At 39.7% G+C, this 14399-nt stretch overlaps 1 long non-coding RNA gene across 1 annotated transcript in view; it reads left to right on the top strand.

The window, feature by feature from the left end:
* LOC140896346 (uncharacterized) overlaps positions 1-14181 on the top strand; it is a 45779-nt gene extending 31598 nt beyond the window's left edge. Inside the window, exon 4 of the long non-coding RNA XR_012154523.1 lies at positions 11351-14181. This is a non-coding gene — a long non-coding RNA (uncharacterized lncRNA). The remainder of the gene's footprint in view (positions 1-11350) is intronic.
* Positions 14182-14399: the final 218 nt, after the last annotated feature.

Here is a 14399-nt window from a genome sequence, read left to right as displayed (position 1 = left end):
AGATGCTTATGTTATGAAATATCCATCTACTCATCTATATGCAAGGGGTGAAATCCTGGCCCCATTTGAAGTCAATGGGAGTTTTGCCCTTGACTTCAATAGGGTCAGGATTTTACCCCAGAACTTTATATCCATTCTGACTCTGGGCTTTTTTTATTAGCCTTGACAGAATTTTGTGCATCTGTTCTGATGGATTACTTGGGCTGCAAAAATATTTTGAAATTATTAGAGTCTGGCTCATTGATCTGGGATTTTGAATCCATCCTGACAAAACTTGAGTAGATGTTTGTTTCAAGCATGATAGACATAGAGCCATTTATTTGTACGTGCAAAATTTTGTTGGCACACCTGTTGTGGCCTGTTTCAGAAATTTGTTCATGTAGCAAATCCCAGTCTGGGCACTGATTTCATTTCACCACATCACAGCGAGCTGTGTCAACTACTGTACGTCAGTGTGCGACCGTGCTAAAGCTGCTCTGACAAATAGCTACTTCAGCAAGCTGTCATTTCAATATTTTATGTAGTTTCTTGTTGTGTATGTTTGCTCTAAATTTTAGAGCAGCCTCATCTCTCCTGCCCATTGCCATAGGCTACAAGTCTGTGGCAAAACTCCATCTCTAACATGTCAAACACAATGACAATGGAGAATTCTAGCCCGAACAACCTGCCTCCTGATTTCTGGAGATGGTACTGAAACATCGGAGTCAGGAAGGGATAGGGTGTGAGCAAGTGAGTGAGTAGCTGACGATTCCAATGAGAAATATGGCACTATTAGGCCTCTTACTATGGGAGAGAATTATTCCTGCTATAATTAGCCACTGGACATAGAAAACAATTTCTGTACAACAACTCTGGCAGGATCCACTCCATTTTTGGCTACTGCTGACTAGCGGGTAATATGGAATATGTGTGTCTATTTTATAAATTTGCACTCTAAATTCAAACTAAATAGCTGTATAATAACAATGTTTTACACTTATATAGTGCCTTTCGTATGACTATCTCAAAGTACTCAGTTCTGCTCTATCTATTCTCTTCATTCATATAGGTAGCTAAGTATCTTAAATCAAAGGGAGTCTTTCAATCTACTTTCATGGCAATTAGACTGGGTCTTCAGTTAAAGTTTATTTGTGCCCTAGAGCATTAAGGTACCTGGGCACAACAAAATGTTTACACACTGCAAACTTTAATGAGTGAAGCCTCACAACACCCTCTGTGAAGTAGGGAAATGTTATTGTCCGCATTTTACATGTGAGGAGCTGAGACATAGAGATGGTAAGTCCCAAATTCAGTAAGGTACGTCAGCACATGCCGACCTTTAAGAACCTGATTAGGGAATCATAGAATATCAGGATTGGAAGGGACCTCAGGAGGTCATCTAGTCCAACCCCCTGCTCAAAGCAGGACCAATCCCCAATCTTTGCCCCAGATCCCTAAATGGCTCCCTCAAGGATTGAACTCACAACCCTGGGTTTAGCAGGCCAATGCTCAAACCACTGAGCTATCCCTCCCCCCATTTCTGGATGAAAAGTTACGGGAACCCAGTCTGCAGCTCGGACATCTATACTGCAATTCTATAGCCCCGCAGGTTAGTTTGATTGACTTCTGTGGAACTACTCATGTTTAATCATGTGCCTCACTGAACTGAGGCCTACACAACTTATGCAAAGAAACACAGGGAGTCTGGCAGAGATAGAAACAGGACCCAGATTTCCTGATTTCTGATTGAACCTCAAGACCATGCTCTTTCTACAAGTTTGCCCCTGCTGATGTGTCTGTAAGACACGCCAGTTTTATTTAGAGTGTACAGAAAGATGAACTGCCTTTTTTGCAGCATTTTAGCACTTCTGCTTTTACTCATGACCAAAAATAGGCAAGTGGTGAGGTGTGCAAAAAGGGGAACTAATGGGGATGGGTAGTTTTTGTGCCTCAAAAATGATTGCTTGGAGTTCAAATTGCATTCTGAGGTAACGCTTGGGTCAGGTTTTGTTTTACCCAAACCAATTTGCTTATTCCTGGTTCTTGTAAAGATGGCTTACTTTAAATGCCAGGGTAATACCAAGGGCTTGTTTACCTCTCATTATGTGAGACTGGCTCTTTCAAATAAGACAAAATGATATAAATGAGAAGCTGGGATAATCCTGCTAAGAGGCTATCAACAGGGTACTTGAAATACTCTTTCTATCAAAGAAATATATATTAACTTTATAATGGCTTATGATATGTATCTGCAACTGAGTCATATTGCCTTAATTTGTTTCTGTATGTGACACAATGCAGGCTGACATAGCCTGACACAATATGGTATGCACAATGAGCATATATCATGATGAGACACTTGAAAAATAAAGACAAGGGTAGACAAGCATGATCCAAAAGAGGTCCTGTGTCCATCAGAGAGAGAAGATTTAGTGTGTCACATGTTCCACTTGTAAGTAAATAAATAAGCATTGACATGAGGCAAATACTATAGTAAACTAACAAGATAATAAATCTCATATAATATTTGGAAATGTCACTTTACTTCCCTTTCCCCCTGTATTTTAGTTTTTTTAAAATTAATTTTCTATTTTAATTCAGGATAGAAAATATAACATCCAGGTATCCAGAACTCAAATTAACAACAACAGCACTAAATCGTTCACTAAGCTTTAAAGCCCACTGAAGGAAGAGGTGGGCATAACTGTAATTGTAGCCATGTGATTGCTTCCCCAACTGGAAGTCTATTGTTACTTTTGTGAAGATAAAAGGCATCAGCAACCATGATGGTACATTAAAAAAGCTCTGAGGGCCGAAACTGAAGGATCATTGTGGGCTTCAATGGCTGCTCTGCTGCTTGATAAAAGGGAAGAGCCTTCTGTTTTCAAGAGGACCTGGGATAAAATAGTCTTCAATGTCCCTAGCCACGTTTTTTGATTTAGATGCCTCGAAAAACTTTGCTGTGCTCCAAGTAAGAGGTGAGAGGGAGATGGCATTTAGTCACTTAGTGGATGATGGAACATTGTGTGCCATATATTGACTGGGTGTGTATAAAATAACCCAACAAAATCCAGCCTCCCTGCTCATTAAACTGTAGGCATTATGTCTCATAAAGACATGGGCTGCTGAGTGTCATATAACTTTACCAAACTGACTTTCACACCTAAAAAACATACACATGCTAACAGTGGCCAAGCTGCAGGATCTTGTTATGTTGAAAATTGCCTGGATTTGGGCCACAGAGAAGCCAAAATCATGTACATTAGTGACTCCCTGCTTTTGGGGCCAAGGAGGTGTCTCCCAGAGGCTGGAGCATGGTGCCTGTTCTGACCTAGTGAAAATGCCCCCAATGGTCTATCTGGGATCATTTTGTTGCAAGAATGTGAGAGGAGGCTCTTTATCTAGAGGAGAAACTGGATACTCTCTGCAATTATTCAAATATATCTTAAAGAAAAGTGTCCACTAACCTGAAATAGCACAAAGATGAACTGCCTCTGATTCGTTTTTCTATAGACTATACAGGATGATCAGTCAGTCAGAAAGATGAACTTTCCATCCTACATGTGTGTCACTGGAAATACTGAACATGTTCAGTGTCATATTCTTGATAGCATCACAGTGAGCAAAACTCTATGGGCTCCATCCAAAGTCCAACAAAGTCAATGAAAAGACTCTCATTGACTTCACTGGGCTTTGTCAGGTCCTATAAGACCATAGACACAAAACAAGAGGCTGCATGGCTCTTCAGAATGGTCCTTAAAGCACGAACAAAATAGAAAATATCATAATGCCACTATATAAACTCATGGTACGCCCATATCTTAAATGCTGGATTGAGGCTAGTTCTCTGAAAACATCTGCTCAATGTGCAGTGGCAGTCAAAAAAACCAGTCAGAATGTTGGGAATGACTAGGAATGGGATAGATAATAAACTAGAAAATATCTTAATGCCACTATATAAATCCATGGTATGCCCATACCTTGAATGCTGCAAAAAAGAATTAGATAAGTTCATGGAGGATAGGTCCATCTATGGCTATTAGCCAAGTTGATCAGGGATGCAACCCTATTGTGCTGGGTGTCCCTAAACCTCCAACTGCTAGCAGCTGGGAATAGATGACAGGGGCTCGATCACTCAAAATTGCTTGGTTCTGTTCATTCCCTCTGAAGCATTCAGCATTGGCCACTGTCGGAGACAGGACATGAGGCTAGATGGAACATTGGTCTCGACCAGTATGGCTGTTCTTATGTTCAGTTCTGAATGTTAATTTGCATAATATTATTTGTATTCTTTCAGTGCCATACATTTGCCATTTAGGTGCTTAGATTGCTTTTCAATACAAAACGCTACAGAAAGTTAGGAAATGGGAGACTAAATCTATTTCCATTTGTGGGAGCCGCCCAATCAAGAGGGAACACTTGGAATGCATTGTATACTTGCAGAGGAGCATTTAGCCTATAGAGACCTGGAAAATGCTTCAGTGGCTCTCTACCCACATCTCTTCATGACTATAATTTCAAAAATATATATAATTTGGAAGCGATAGCATTCTGGAAGCTTGGCTCATGTGGTGCTCATAGTTATATTTTACTTTATCCTCTGAAATAAATTATACCAAGCAAATCCCAACTGCAGATAAGTTCTTCTCAATCTATTTTCCTACAAAAGACAAAAGATGTAAAATTGTTTTCATATAGCAATTGCACAAGCAAGTCGGAAGTCATAAACTTATTGCTGAAAGAGAAAGTTAGAATGCTTTTGGTCAAACGCCAAAAATCTTTGTTAAAAATTCTCTGAAAATAACTGCAAGAAACTGATAATTATTAAGCCTAAACAGTCCTCAAGTTAAGTTAAACTAAATTTAACTTAAATATTTATTAGCAATGCAACCTAATATAAATGCTGAAAACCAAAATATTTATTTCTTAATTGTCTTTTCTCTTTCCCACAATGTATCTTAAGATGTAATGAGGTCATCTGAATTTTTAGTAACCCCTCCAAGGTGGAGTCCAGAGCAAAATGCATTCCAAAGTGCAGATCTCAATGTCAAAGGGGGTAAGAAAGAGACTAAAAAATACAAATCTGTGCTTTGAGAGTGAAAGAATTCAAGGAATGTGTGTCTAGGGAAGTGTAGATTTACCTGATGAGTAACAGGAAAGTTGGTTTGTATTTAATGCACATAGCAGTATGTGGATATGGCTACACAATAACAAATTGGGCTATTATAGATTTATCAATAAGCCTGTAAATATAAAGTCACTTCTTAAAAGTGATCCAAGTAGAATTTTTCCTTTTAGAAGGGGTTTAGTTATATTTGAAAACTGCAGAGTTATAGTATAATTTTGTGTGTGTGTATGTGTGTATGCCCATATGGACACATCCAGTAGATGTGACTAAAATACCTATTTCTAGAAGCATGGTTTCATTCAAAATGTCTTGGATGGAAGAGTTCATAAGGAAAAGACTTGTACTAATTCTATCAATATTAAAAGTAAAAGTGGAATTGAACAAAAAATAAACACCGCCAATAAGATTCACAGAATGATGATGATGGGAATAAAAATGATCAGCTGCTCCATATGTATGTACTGAACAGACAATGCAAACATCATAGACTGTCATGTGGATTTGGGAAACCTACAAGGGTTCTAAAAACACACATGCTGTGTTTGATAATTACTTCAGACTCTCTGAAGATCCAGCATGTATAATTGTGACCCCGTAAGCAGTGAAGAATTTTTTCCAGTTTTGCATCTGTTTTATTTTTTCCATGTAAATTAAATGTCTATCATAAATGCTCTAGCCCTTCTCACAATGAAAAATCCAGAACCTCATATAAGAAAATAACCCAAATATCTAACAAATGATACCAAGAGGAACTAGCCAACCCACCAGAAAGAAAACAGCCACACTCCTTTCCCTCATAGAAGGCCTGTATACTTAGGTAAATCTTTGCAACCCACTCAAAGAGCTGTGATGGAACAAGGGAAGCAAGTGAGTTCAAGTTTTGCCCCATCTATGGACAACTTGCTTCCAGTTATTTTAGCCTAGGGAATGTCAGTTCAAGTGTCCCAGCTAGGCTATGGCACATAAGGACCCAAATTGTAAATGGCTTTATAAAATAAGAAACTGCACTGCATGCAGAAATTAACTGGTACCCAGTGCAGTCTTAGAAGCACATATGAAAAACTTTTTGCAGGCACGATCGAAAGGACGAACACATTCTTGCCCAGAACTCCATCTGCCTTTATCCCAAGTGGGGGGATGGGGGTGACACAATACTTTGGCCCACATTGGGGTTTAGTCCTCACGAATTTACCTCAGATCCCAGTCACATATAAAATCTAGATCATGATCATCTTTACACAAGAAACAGATGATTGTTTTAAGAAGGGTGACCAGTTTACTGTTGACAGCATGTCACCTAGAGCACCAGTATAAATTGCATTGATTTCAATTGGAGATTTATGCATATAACAAGTAACCTGAGTAGAGTCTAGGGACCTGATTCAGGAAACATTTTACACATATGAGAAGACGCATTGAGCTTAACAAGTCTTTAAAGAAATTATATATGTGACTGTTTGAAGGGTACCTGATACCCTTGAAAATGTAAGCTTAACAGCTCTTCTTATATTGTTTTTTTATAATGATTTTACAGTTTGTTTATTTGATTTTACATAGCCCTACAACTCCCCCCTCCCCCCAAAAAAGAATATACCTTTCAATTTGGAAGCAAATTGTTCACCTAGGTATTTGCTAAGGAGGTAGTTGTGGTCGGTCTGTTTTATTGGACGCTGCCAGTTGGTTAGCTGCTGTTTCAGCTTGATTGTTCTTTAAGTTATTCCAAGGATGCCCAGAGTAATATGTAGGTGCACTCTTTGTATATTTTATTACAAATCTAATGAAAATAATAATTTTTAAAAAAAGAAAGACATCACCACAGAAATACTGTCCCTTGTCTCTTGTGCTCATCTTTCATTCATCACATTAGTTTGTTTTTAATTCCATATCTCTCAGCCCCTCTGTAAATATAAATGAGCTCTTCCTTGATTTCATTGATCCTCTTTGCCTGCAGTGGCCCTTTTTGATAATTTATTTAATATGTTTATTCTTCTGAAAGTACAAATTGCCAAGGGACACTGTGGGATTGTCATCATTTGCTTGCCTAGACACCCATCTATTATGGATTATTTAAGGATAAGGAAAACAATCCTACTATGATTCAGGGAGGGAGGGCTTCAATGACCTGGTAGAACTAGTCCTCTCCAATCCAAATGATTCTATTTTTTGTTCTAAATTCATTTTGATCTCATTTTTTTCAAGTTAATGTTTTCTTATGCTTGTGTTTGAAAGTGTGAAGAATTTGCATGAACCAATTTTTTATTAGTTCCCAAGAGAATGTTAAAAACTTCAATTAGGTCACTGTGAAGTCTCTTTTCCTGAGAGAAATTCCTTAATCTTCTTTAATAACTTAAATCTTTGAGAACTGATGATGTTCTGCAATGCATTTTCCTCAAAAGTAATTACATTCCAGCTAAGATACTGTACAATAGCCAGTGCTGTGTAGTGCTCTAAGTATAGTCAAACCTTGGGCTTTATATAACCCATTGGTGACACATGACATTGCTTGTTATGGGGTGTATTCTGGAAAATCTAAACTTCCAGCACCAAGAGGATAATACTTTTCATAGACACTATAACCTTTAGCTATATAATCTACTATTATGTTTGAATTTTTTACTGACTCTGCACATTGGGCTTTAGGATAGATTTCAACAACAAAAACATAATCTATATCTGAGTTAATATGCTGAAGAATAGATGGGAAATCAGTATGTATGTCTGTCCCTCTGTCTTTCTCTTCACGCATTTATCATCACCATTGATCTTGATACTTTCCAATAGATAGTGTCAAGCCATTAAATACTATAACTGATCAAACGCTGATATCCCAATGTTGAGCACGGTACAGTAGCAGTTCAACCTCTACCAGCCTGATAGATTCCCCTTTGCGGCTGCCCTTTGCTATTCCGCCCTTTGCTCACCTCAACTTTCTACTAATTCCATAACTACCTCTAAGCATTTTTACATTCTGGAATTAATGGGAATTGGCCATCCAAATCCCCTGTGTGGCTTTGAAAATCCTACTCTCTGGGGTCTCTTCAGCATGTGCGCACTGTCAGTACACAGCAAATAATAATAAAGGGCCTGCTTCTTCACTGCATTTACATCAATTTTAAGACAGAAAACCATCATTGAATTCAATGGAGTTATAATGGCATAAATCTGGGGTAAAGGAGAACCATATCAGGACCAAAGATGTAAATCAATCCAAATCAGAACATGGTTAGGTACTTCTTGTAATATCTGTGATACCTTCAGTTTACCCACAAGAAAACTACATTTTGAAAATTAGAATAGAGCAGAGGTTTTCAAACTGTGGGGTGCAACCCCCCAAGGGAGGGTGCAGAGGAACATTTGGGGGGTGAGCAGTGACACCAGGCAACTCAGGCCAGCCCCACGTGGGGGGAGACTTGGGAAGGGAGTGCCACTTCCACCCCCGAATCACCTCAGTGGGCTACCCAGCCTGTGGGTCAGTGTCAATGCCTCTGCACCCAGTGCTGGCTCTGCCCCCAGAGACTGTTGCACATGCCTTCCCCCACCCTGAAAACTCGAGGGGGGAGGGGCAGGTATTGAGGGGCACAACTAAAAATTATAACTCAAAGGATGGGGGCTCAGCTCAAAAAGTCTGAAAACTGCTGGAGTAGAGCCCTGGGTCCTTAGAGACTAAAATGATCCTAGAGGCTAAGTTGCAAAGAGGAGAACCAGGAAATTAAAAAAACAAAAACCTGGACTAACCAATGGGCAGAAAGACATAAGAGATCCTGGAAATACATAGACAACCAAAGCGATTATGAGGTTACTTTTTCAGTGCATACCATCTCTCTGGCTACCTGATCAATAGAAGAGAAGGGCCTGAGGCACAAAGTCAAAATCTAAACATTCTCTAAATTCAGTTTGCCTCTAAATGCTTCCTCTCAGACCTTGAAATTCTTCTTTTTGCTTTTAATTGTATTACCAGTTACGTGGGTAGAGTTTATTGTCCTGTACTCTGTTTAGCGTCCCAGTGTCTGCTTCGTTCGCAAAATAAACCTTGTAGATACTTAAAATCAGTCCATTCAGCTCAGATTTCAGGAGTTCCTTTCATTCCTATTTCCCTGCAAGAGGTATACCCTTTTTATGGGTAGCACATCTTAAAAGAAATGCAAAGGAGTTAGTGAATAATGTAGGCTCCCACTCATGGCAATATAGTTGTTTACACCATCCTTCCACACCATCATGCATGATATTCTCTGTGTGAGGCCATTAATGTTAGGGTTTGCATATTCACTAGACTTGTTACCATTCCTTATACAATAACTAGTTTTTTGTTTTGGACAAAACATAGAATGCTTTCTTCTCTGGTCTTGTTGGTTTCTCAACCAACTCTGATTAAAGGGAAATTTCATACCTTAAGTGTGTTTCTCAAATAGCACAGAAGATATTGCTTCTTATAAAGCCTCAATGAACTTACACCTTGTAAGCCTTGACCTGCTTTTTTCATAAGGTTCCCTTATGAATTTTTTATTAGGATCTCAATTCAAGATGCTTCTTTTGTTGATAATGTAGCTGTCATATCTCATTTTTCCCTCCAAGCAAAAGTGACAAGGTCCTTACTTACCCATATTCCCACGCTCCACCCTGTGCTGTTGAGTCATGACCTGTTATGACATGTGAATGCTTGTTATTTGTTTGTTGTCTGGTGTAGATAGGTGATCTTAGTGTATGTTTTGGGGGCAAAGGGAGATTTAGAAATACTCTTCCCTTCCATTGTTTTATTTCCTTCAATTCTCTCCACTATTTATTTCTATTTTGTAGGTTAATATCACATTTCTTCCCATTCACTAGTTTACAAAAAACACGTACATGGCAATACCAGGTTCCCTGCTCTTTTTTTGATCAGGTGTAGCTACATCTTTGTACTCTATTGCATTTTAATCTAAAGATATTTGGAAGTGTCACATCTTAGACCTCTTCTTGTCCCCATGCACAAAATATAGCTATGCGCAATTTTCCCCTCGGTAAAAAAGTGAGAGTTTGAGACAGCAATTAACCATATGGAAACAATTTTAAAAATCAAAGATTTTGGGGCAGGCTTGGGCTCCCTCAAGTGGAATAAGCTCCTCCCTCTGCTATGACATCTACAGCTCATGCCTGCCAATAGAAAAGGACAGACTGTACGAGGCAGGTGGAGTATCTCCAACTCCAAACTCCTGGTACATGAACAGGGAGGCACAGGACATGGAGCAGCACTTCCCACCTGCACTGGATAGACACAGCAGGGAAGGAGAGGTGGATCACCTTCAGCATACATCAGCTGGTTTGGGAGACGCTGGGAACAACCACCCGCCTCTCAGCCTCAATAGCATCTGTATTCATCTTCTGCTTACTTACTTACTTAGCCTCTCTCCTTATACTATCTGTGTGCCTCACAATCATTAATGAACTGTAGATAGTAGAAATGTAGGCTGTGAGGTAGTAGTTATTATTAATATTTTGGATGTGGGGAATTGAGGCACAGAGAGGTTATACGACTTGCCCAATATCACACAGAAAGTATTTGGCAAAGCCAGAAGTTGAAGTAATTAAGTACATAGGTGTTTTTAATTCCTGCAGGTGGTCAGGGTCTTGCCCTGGAAGTCAACACTTCCAGCAGCACAGCAACACCTAACACCACACTGGAGCATTGGTTCCATACTGATTCTGGGGAAAGAACCATCTACTGAAGCACCAATTCCATGTCCTTCAGCATCCTGGCTGCTTGCAGGCCACCTACTGATCAGGTCAGAGCCTGCTTAGCACCAGGATCACAGTCAGGGGTGACACAACGGGAGGTTATCAAGATATTATTATCAGACTCTTCTTGTTTCACACAAATACTCAAACATTATGTCACTGATGTTACGCCATGTTCTTTTTGTTGCTGTAGAGATTGGGAACAAAGTTATTTTGCCTCTTTGCTTTAGTATATGCCCACATTTATTCTATTCGGTTTAATCTGGCTAGATAATTTCTAGACTCTGTTTGGCTAAGGACATGCCAGGCTGAGGTCACGTTCATATTCTGAAACCTCTGTTTACCTCTAGCATTGTGCTTTAATGGAAACAGCCATGAATTGCAATAACTGAATAGATGCATTATGCTAAAACTGCCTGGCTAATGCAAACAAAAGAGGGCATTTTTCATTAAAAAAAAAATTCCATCTGGCTGAAAATACTGTTTTTAAGAACTTACTGGAATTTTACATGACAATCTTTATTATTTCAGGTCAACAGAAACCAAGTTTGAAGCAGGAAAAGAGGAAGTCCAATGGCAGATAAATACACATGCTCAGGAAATGTGAGCGGTTTAAGAAGCATATTGTGCAACTGTGTCTTAGAGTCCTCAGCCTGACAGTTCAGGGCCATGTTTCCAGAGCTACTGGTCAATATATGGACACACATATTGCAACCACTATTCACTCCATGCTCAAGTTTCATAGAGTCAATTGTACAGTAAGTCAGAGCTCATGCTGGCTGAATGAGCACAAACTCCCCTTCCATAGCTTGAGGGAGGTAGTGTGCAGGTCCATTAGGGAAAGCCAATGTCAGCAAGGATACTGAAGAAACAATGCTGCCTATGGGAAATTTGGAGGGGTGGGGGACTATGTTGAAGAGGGCATCTCCCTTCAGAAGCCTCAGGATTCTTATGGTTGAATTCTAAGTTCCCTGATGAATTTCAAGACGAGCCTCCTTGCATGAGGCTTTGCACCTCTCCACTGAGGGAAAAATTCCTCCTAAGAGCCAGACTCTCCACTCTTTTCCAATCACTTTTGCTCCCTGTCTTGGAATTTTCTATGGTATGAGAATGTTTTGGACACTGTGGGCTAATGAAAACAAGAGGAATTGAATTGGATCCATAACTATACAACTTGATCTATTTCCATTCAGTTTTGGGATGTGACTCAGGAAAGACACCACACAGAATTCCTTCTAACTCTACAGTCATCCCAGATTTCCCATTAATTACTGGTTCAGATTTTCAGAGTGAAATTAAGAAGCTAGTGAGGTCTTGGAGAGTAATATTACCTTGGATCCTAGAATTATTTTCTGAGGAGCCCAAAGCTGTGTATCTACTATTGGTAAGCCACAAGGAAAATTCCTGTGGTGAGCTAAGATTACTCCAAAAATGGAAAGCATTACAAGATTAGACATTTTAAAGTTGTCCATGTGCCTACATATGCTCACAATTTAGAGGGAGGCTGAAGTAAAATAATTATTTGGAGATTAATAATTACATATCTATCAAGGTTTCCATTGCTGCAGTATCTGATGCCCTTACCATACTTTGGGGGCATGTGTGTGATGAGGGATGTTTGTTTTTCTCCTATACATTTTTTTTCTTGTGATTTAGAAATAAAATGATAAACTAACTCAAGAAAGAAGAATCTTCAAGGCTAACACATGGTCCTTGCTCCAAGCTAAAATAAACAGGCCTAGTTACAGTGGAGAATCACAATGGTTGATGGGAAAGGGGAATGAATCCTCCTCCCCAGGTCTCAGAAAGGCAGTGGAGCTCAGGGCTGTAGTAGCCTCTGAAGATGCTATGTCACCTTCTGTAGGGAGAGGTTCAGCTTTTGAATCTGAAAAGACACTGGTCCATTGATGCCATTCTCCCCACCCCAATTTTGCCCTGCCTCCAGAGCACCAAAATGGCACAGAGAATCCCTCTGAGATGCACATAAGTCTTGGAACACTTGAACACTATATTACTCCAGTGATGGGCACCATTATAAGAATCTCTTACCCACTCCATGAAACATAATCATACCATGATTATAGGGCATTCCATGCCTGACAACCAGAGAGGATGATTTCCTACCCAGTGGGCAATATATCTTGTTATAAATTAAAGTTTCACAAATGTAGTTTTTGGATAACTTTAGCCCAACAAAAAACAGACCCTACTGCTAATGCAAAGACAATGGGATTGCCCTGGTTATGAATCCATCCCTGTCTTTTCAAGTGTTTGGAGTCTAATATCTCTCGGTTTCTAGAAACTGGCACAGTAAATAAAATTGATGCCTATGGTAACTTTCCAGGGGCCAGATCCTGTGCCACTGAGGTGAGTGGGAGACTTATCACTGACTTCACTGGGAACAGGATCAGGCCCATAATGTTGACTAGGACCCAGCTATAACAGCTGTAGTAGATGTGTGGAGAGCCACCTCATGAGATCCTTCTGAGTTAGATCACTCATATTCGCTCCACTGAATGCATCCGATGGAGAGAGCTGTAGCTCACGAAAGCTTATGCTCAAATAACTTTGTGAGTCTCTACCGTGCCACAAGTCCTCCTGTTCTTTTTTCGTTTTTTTAATGTGATTCCCTTCTAAATTTTTGCTGGGAAAAGAACCCATATGTGACTGTATACTCTGCAGCTGCTTATGGGACACCCATGTCTGACAAGTCCTAAACTAGTGGTTCATCTGCAGAATGTCATGGTAGAATTTGTTGGTATCAATCTTGAAATAAAATATACTTTCTCTGATAAGGCAGGTCTTCTATGCACTGCAGTGTCACTGTGTGTATGTATTGTATGGGGAGGCCACTTTAATAATAGTAATACCTAGCTCTTTTTGTCTGTAGAGCTCCAAGTGTTTAACAAGGGAAATAAATATCATTCTCCCCATTTTACAGTGGGCATGCCTAATTTTTTATGGGATGCAAATTGATATTCCAAACTAAGTATGCTGAAATCAATGTTTACAATGGACAATAGTATCAGTTTGGCTGGTCATGTTCCTAGCATTCCAGTGCCTCACAGAAAAGAATGCACATGTTGAACTTCAAGTGACCTAGTTGTCTTTGCTAATCGCTGGCTGATTACTAGCTAATCAGTGTCTTGTTTAGAGCAAGGAAGCCAAAATCATTCTATGCTATGCTGCACTTGGAAAGTGGGATGCATTTTTGTCATTTTCGGTAGTGTGCTGTGATTGCATTTGAAATGGACAATGGAACACAGGCTTGACCCAAATGGGGCCTGCAGCTGTAGGTAACTCATCAGCATTCTTTTACTATAGGTCACCAGAGTCCTCTGCTCTGCAGCCCTCTGCAAAGCATAAAACAGCCTAAAACCATTTGCTTGTGCTGTTCCCACAAGAGATGGGAGACTGAAAAGAAAAGTGCCCCTTCTGGCCAATGGGACAAATTTCACTCTATTACATGAGTGTAAATCTGGAGTAGCCCCATTGAAATTTATTGGCTGAATTAATCCTTACTCTGGGCCGAGAGGACAAAGCTCAAAGGAATCTTCAGTTCTATTCCTGATCTTGCCAT

The sequence above is a fragment of the Lepidochelys kempii genome, chromosome 12, assembly GCF_965140265.1.
Source record: "Lepidochelys kempii isolate rLepKem1 chromosome 12, rLepKem1.hap2, whole genome shotgun sequence".
Lineage (NCBI taxonomy): Eukaryota > Metazoa > Chordata > Testudines > Cheloniidae > Lepidochelys > Lepidochelys kempii.
Note: the sequence above shows the minus strand (reverse complement) of the source record. Positions and strands in the feature narration are given on the sequence as shown.